The following is a 7,106-nucleotide window of genomic DNA, read 5'->3' as shown; positions in this document are numbered from 1 at the left end:
GATTAAAAGGAAAAAAAAAAAAACCCAAGTTTTATTATCTGCACATGGAGGCCCAATAATGAAATTGAGACCTGAAGAAATGACCAAGGTGCAAGCCGTTTTTATACATTCTAGACAAAGAGACAATAAATCAGTGAGGACTTGACAAGACAAAGAATACTTTGGAAACTTTGGTTAAGAAGGTATTCTAAACAGAATTTGAGCTGAGATAGTAAATTAGTAAAATGTAACAAGGTTGTTTCTACCGCCTTCCAGGCTCTGAACTTGTCACGTCTTGTGAGGGGATGTCTCTTTATGTCCTGGAAGAGGGAGGGCGCCTTCCAGATGGCACTCATTCCCTGCTTCCAGAAGGACAGGGGAGGGTCTGAGTGTCCTTGCACAGGTTGTCTCCTACTAACTTTTAAAAATAATCAATACGCAGGGGTGCCTGGTGGCTCAGTTGCTTCAGCATCTGACTTCTGCTCAGGGCGTGATCTCATGATTCCTGTGCTCGAGCCCCGCATGGGGCTTTCTGCTGTGGACACAGAGTGGCTTCAGATTCTCTGTCCCCCTCTGCTGGCCCCTCACCCGCTAGCACTTTCTCTCTCTCTCGCAAAAATATTTAATAAAATAAAATAATCAATATGCCACTGTGGCACGTTTGGGGTGNACATTTGACTGCCCTTGGCACCCAGTCTATTGATTTCCTAGTTCACGAAGCCTCCTGCTTTATATTCAAAACAATGCTATTTCTTTGACTTGACTATTAAGTCTTTATAAGCTCATGACTCAGTAGCTGCCAGTACTATCAAATGAAAGCGTTGGATATTTGAAAGACTTACATTTATGTAGTAAGTAAAGAAAACTCAAACTATATTTCTAGGGAAAGCAGCACAGATACAACCACAAACATGTTAAATGGCAAAAAAAAAAAAAAAGTGAAAATATACCTAAGTCGTTTATAAGAAGCTGATACTAAAATGGCACTAGCATTCTCACTCCTTTATGCCCTAAAACATTCAGGCTGTAAACTATAAGAAATGTAAAGTCTTAGGAAAGATCTTTATGATTCCATAGGAACATTTATGGCAGTGATGTGTGACACCACCCAAGGTAATCAAATATCAAATAAAATTGGGGGACTATTAGATCAACAGCATGTCAGGATATAAATGTGCTTATTCATTAGCTCCCCAGAATTCTACAAAAACAGATCCATAAAAAATGCAAAATGATATTTATACAAGCCAGTACTATTACAGAGAGAAATAGAAGGCTAACTCCCATTTGAAGATAAACCACCACCTCTTGATGTTCTTCAAACATGAAGAAATATGAAAAAGTACTTCGGCATTAAAGTGTCCTTAAAAATGTGGGTCCAATGTTCTTAACATGTGCTACACGGATTGATGGCTGTCTGTCATTTTCCTCCTCTTGAGGATATATTGGCCCCTGCTCAGCTCCCTATTCTGTAGGCTAGAGGCTCGATGCCTTGTTGAACTGAGTATGGGTCATGTTTAAAAGGCAAAAGGGGTTGGAGTATCTGGGTGGCTTAGCTGGTTAAGCGTCCAACTTCGGCTAAGGTCACAATCTCACGGCTTGTGAGTTCGAGCCCCGCATTGGGGTCTGTGCTGACAGCTGATCCTGGAGCCTGCTTCGGATTCTGTGTCTTCCTCTATCTCTCTGCCACTTCTCTGCTCATGCTCTGTCTCTCTCTGTTTCTCGATAATAAATAAACATTTCAAAATAAAATAAAAGGCTAAAGGCTGCTGTTTCCAACCGTATTAGTCATGACAGTAATTATATTGACAAATGGAATAATTATGTGATTTGTTCATTCACCTGACCAGTGTCATATTCACTTTATTTTATGAAATCATCTGGCTTTGGTATTAAAATCATATTGATGAGTAATGATATGCATTGGGTCACTATTGGAATTGAGTAATTTTTAAATAGCTCTAAGAAATGTAAGTCTGGGCACGTTTATGATCATCTTATATATTTCACTGAGAAAATAGATTTTAGATATGGAACCCTAAGAAATAAAAAAATACATGCAAATCTAAGAAGGCCATTGTCACCATCATCATCTATGTAAGTCAATACTGTATGTTTATTTTCTTTTCTTTCTTTTTTTTTTTAATGTTTTATTTCTAGGAGAGAGAGAGAGAGAGAGAGAGAGCGTGAGCAGGGGAGGGTCAGAGAGAGAGGGAGTCACAGACTGAAACAGGCTCCAGGCTCTGAGCTGGCAGTCAGCACAGAGCCCGATGCGGGGCCCGAACCCACGAACCTCGAGATCATGACCTAAGCGAAAGTCGGACGCTTAACCGACTAAGCCACCCAGGCGCCCCTGTATGTTTATTTTCTTAAATCCTATGCAAATATCCCTCCACTTTATACATAAGTGTACACTGTTACTAATAAAAAGAGAGTTTGAGATTCCCAAATTTGGAAGTAAGATTAGAGATCTAATACACGGGCTCTTAAGGCACTTACCATGGGAGAGCTTCATGGAGTTGGTCAACCCAGACATTTTAGGAAACAATTTATTCTGCTTCCTTACGCAGGAAGAGCAACTATTTGGGGTCTGACTTGAAAACAGAACTCCCATTATGTTGTATAACTGAAACAAATACGTTATATGGCAAGTTAGACCTCAAAACAACAACAACAACAACAAAACCCAACAAACCAGATTTCCCAGTGAGTGGAAACATGGACATCTATCATATGCAATATAGTTAACTGTCCTGGCTTGTGACGTGCCATCATTTCATTCCTAATGTCCAGTCAGGTCGCATTATGAAGCAGTACCTCTCATTTAATCCTTACTACAATCCATTAAGTAACCATACGATAAAAACCTGTTTTGATAATAATCCTTTTATAAAATCCATTTGTAATTTGTTCATGCCCACGAGCTAGGTAGATTTTACATGTTTCAGCCTCTTCCTGTATGGAGAATGCTTGGAATAAGCAATGTAATGTAACTAGGATTATCTGGGACTCCTTCCTTCAGCCACAATGACAGAAGAGATACTAGATTTACCCTCCTGCCTGAAACAATTTTTAAAAGCGACCAAGTATATGAAAGAACCGTTTCTGCATCACTGGGCATCAGGGAGTGGCAGAGAGTGATCCCTGAGAAATGGGTGTTCCTAGTCTCTGCCTTACTGCCTTGAGAGATTGTCCAGGCTGTGGGGCAAGCAGCAACACCCACGTGTCAGACAAAGCCTGACCGATGCCCTCAGCATCTGAAGAGATACAGGCAGAATTTGCAAGACAGAGTATTAGAGAAAAGAAACAACGTAGAGATAATCATGCTAAATGAAAATAGTACCCGTGTCCCCACTTAAAAGGTAGAGACTATCAGACTGGACATTTTAAAACAAGGCCTTAGCTGGGGCAATCAGGAAACAAAAATAGCAAAGACGCAAATTACCAATCTGAAGAATGAGACAGATGGCACCACATGAGACTGTACAGATGTTTAAAGGAGAAGAAAAAGGCATTATATAGAACTGCATGTTAATAATTTCAACAAATTAGAGAAAATGAATAAATTCCTCGAAACACACCAAGTACCAAAGTTCACTTACGAAGAAGCAGATAACTTGAGTGTTCATATATTTATGAAATAAATTGATTTTGGGGGTGCCTGGGTGGCTTGTCGGTTAAGTATCTGACTCTTGACTTTGGCTCAGGTCATTATCTCATGGTTTATGAGTTCAAGCCCCACATCAGGCTCTGTGCTGACAGCACGGAGCCTGCTTGGGATTCTCTCTCTCTCTCCCCCTCTGCCTCTCCCCCTCTGCCTCTCCCCTGCTTGTGTTCTGTCTCTCTCTTGAAAAATAAATAAAGAAACGTTAAAAAATTTTTATGAAATAAATTGATAAAAAGAAAAAAAACAACACGTGGGGCACCTGGGTGGCTCAGTTGGTTGGGTGNAAAGAATGGAAAATAACCAAAAGAAATTAAAAAAATAGGTTTAGAGAAAAACCACAATGTGATTTCAAGACTTTAATTAAAAACTACAATAATCTACTAGTGTAATGCAGGCATTAAGAAAGGTAATAAATCCACAGATAGCCTTGTGTCCAGAAGTAGCATCTCACAAATATGGGCAATTGCTTTTCAGTAAAAGTATAAAGCCAACTCAACAGGGAAAGAATAGTCTTTTTAGGAAATGGTACAGAGACAACTGGATTTCTATATGCCAAAAAAAATGAACTCCAAATCTCACACCGTATACAAATATTAACTCAAAACAGATAATAGACCTAATGTAAAACCTTAAACTACAAAGCATAGAGAGTACATAAGAAGAAAACATAAGAGAAAATCTTTGCAACCTCGAGTTAAGCCAAGATTGCTTTAAAAAGTTTTTTTTTTAATGTTTTATTTATTTCTGCNAGGTTAAGCCAAGATTTCTTAAATACAATATTAAAATCAATAAAATCAATACAAGTTGAGAAATAATACTTCATCAAAATTATAAATTTCTACTTTTTAAATTGCACTTTTATTTTTTTATTTTTTAAAAATATTTCTGAGAGAGAGAGAGAGAGACAGCGTGAGCAGGGGAGGGTCAGGGACAGAGACACACACAGAATCTGAATCAGGCTCCAGGCTCTGAGCTGGCTGTCAGCACAGAGCCCGACACGGGGCTCAAACCCATAAACTGTGAGATCATGACCTGAGCCAAAGTCGGACACTTAACCGACTGAGCCACTCAGGCGCCCCATAAATTGCACTTTTAAGAAAGTAAAAAGACCAGCTAACGATGAAATTTTATTCAGCACTACAAAGAAGTGAGCTATCAAGCCATGAAAAGCCATGGAGGAAACTTAAATGCATATAAAGTGAAAGAAACCAATCTGAAAATGCTACGTACTGTATGATTCCAAATATATGACACTCTAGAGAAGATAGAACAATGGAGACAGTAAAAAGATCCATGATTACCCAGGGTTGGGAGAAGGGAAGGATGAGATTTTAGGTCGGTGAAAGTATTCAGTAGGCTGTAGAAGGTGGATATATGCTATTATAACTGTCCAAGCCCACAGAATGTACAACACCTAGAATGAACTCTGAGGCTATGGGCTTTGGGTGATGATGAGGTATCAGTGTAGATTCATTAATGGTAACAAACATATCACTCCGGTAGGGTGTGGTGGTAGTGACAGAGGGGATTGGGGAGCGGTCAGGGCATAAAGAGAAGCTTTCTGCTCTCTGCTCAGTTTTGCCGTGAAAGTAAAACTGCTCTGAAAAATAGTCTACTTTTTTAGATTTTCCTTTATTTTCTTTTATGTCTTTATTTTGAGAGACAGAGACAGAGAGCGAGCGGGGGAAGGGCAGAGAAAGAGGGAGACACAGAATCTGAAGCAGGCTCCATGCTCTGAGCTGTCAGCACAGAGCCCAATGCGGGGCTCGAACCCACAGACTGTGAGATCATGACCTGAGCTGAAGTTGGACCCTTAACCCACTGAGCCACCCAGGTGCCCCTAGATTTTCCTTTATTGCTGTAAGAATACAACAAGAGATGTAACCTCTTAACAAATTGGTTAAGTGTGCAATACATTGTTGTTGACGAGTACAATGTTGTAGAACAGATCTCTAGGGCTTGTACATCTTGCCTGAAACTTCGTGCCTGTTTATCAGTAACTCCCGTATCCCCTTTTCCCAGCCCCTGGCAACCACCCTTTTACTTCCTGCCTCGATGGGTTTGATTACTTTAGATACCTCATCAAAGTGAAATCATGCAGAAGCTGTCCTTCTGTGAATTGTTTATTTCACTTAGTATAATGTCCCCGAGGTTCCGCCATGTTGTAGCATATGCCAGGATTTATTTTAATGGCCAAATAATAAATATTCCATTGTATAGATATACCACATTTTCTTTATCCATTTATTACCGTATGTGTACCTTATATATGTAGTGTATTGCATATCAATTATAATTCTATAAATCTGTTATAATTAAAAACACTGACATTGATTATTGATTGATTTCCAAAGTATCTAGTAAACTGGCAGGCTCCCACTGTTGGGCTTCAGTGATTAATAATTTCAGTTGAAGGGCATCTGGGTGGTTCAGTTTGTTAAGTGTCCACCTCTTGATTTCAGCTCAGGTCATGATCACACAGTTCTGAGTTCGAGCCCCAGGCAGGGCTCTGTGCTGACAGTGTGAAGTCTGCTTGGAATTCACTCTACTTCTTTCTCTGCCCCTCCCCTGCTTGATCTCTCTCTCTCTCTCTCTTTCTGAAAACAAATATTTCAAAAAATAAAATACAATTGCTGATGATACAAAGATACAGTCAAAACATAATTTCAGCTGATATTGGTTATGCTGATGAACTAGCGTAGGTGAATTTAAATTCTTTTAGACATGTTATAAACTGAGTTTATATCACAGAGAACAATCACTTTAAAAGCTACCACTTTAAAAGTGGTCTATTCCAACCGACAGAATGGAGGAACATAATTGCAAATGACCTATCAGATAAAGGGTTAGTATCCAAAATCTATAAAGAACTTATCAAACTCAACACCCAAAACACAAATAATCCAGTGAAGAAAAGGGCAGAAGACATGAATAGAAACTTTTCCAAAGAGGACCTCCAGATGGCTAACAGACACATGAAAAGATGCTCGACATCACTCATCATCAGGGAAATACAAATCAAAACCACAATGAGATACCACCTCACACCTGTCAGAATGGCTAAAATCAACAACTCCGGCAACAACAGATGTTGACAAGGATGCGGAGAAAGAGGATCTCTTGCACTGCTGGTGGGAATGCAACCTGGTGCAGCCACTCTGGAAAACAGTATGGAGGTTCCTCAAAAAACAAACAAACAAAAAAAAACAGAGCTACCCTACGACCCAGCAATAGCACTACTAGGTATTTATCCAAGGGAAACAGGTGTGCTGTTTCAAATGGGCACATGCACCCCCATGTTTATAGCAGCGCTATCAACAATAGCCAAAGTATGGAAAGAGCCCAAATGTCCATGGGCTGACGAATGGACAAAGAATTGTGGTGTGTGTGTACACACACACAATGGACTACTACTCAGCGATCAAAAAGAATGNCACGAACCGCGAGATCATGACCTAAG

The sequence above is a fragment of the Crocuta crocuta genome, unplaced genomic scaffold, assembly GCF_008692635.1.
Source record: "Crocuta crocuta isolate KB4526 unplaced genomic scaffold, BGI_CrCroc_1.0 scaffold581, whole genome shotgun sequence".
Taxonomy (NCBI): domain Eukaryota; kingdom Metazoa; phylum Chordata; class Mammalia; order Carnivora; family Hyaenidae; genus Crocuta; species Crocuta crocuta.
The sequence above is the reverse complement of the archived record's forward strand: the minus strand, read 5'-3'. Positions refer to the sequence as shown.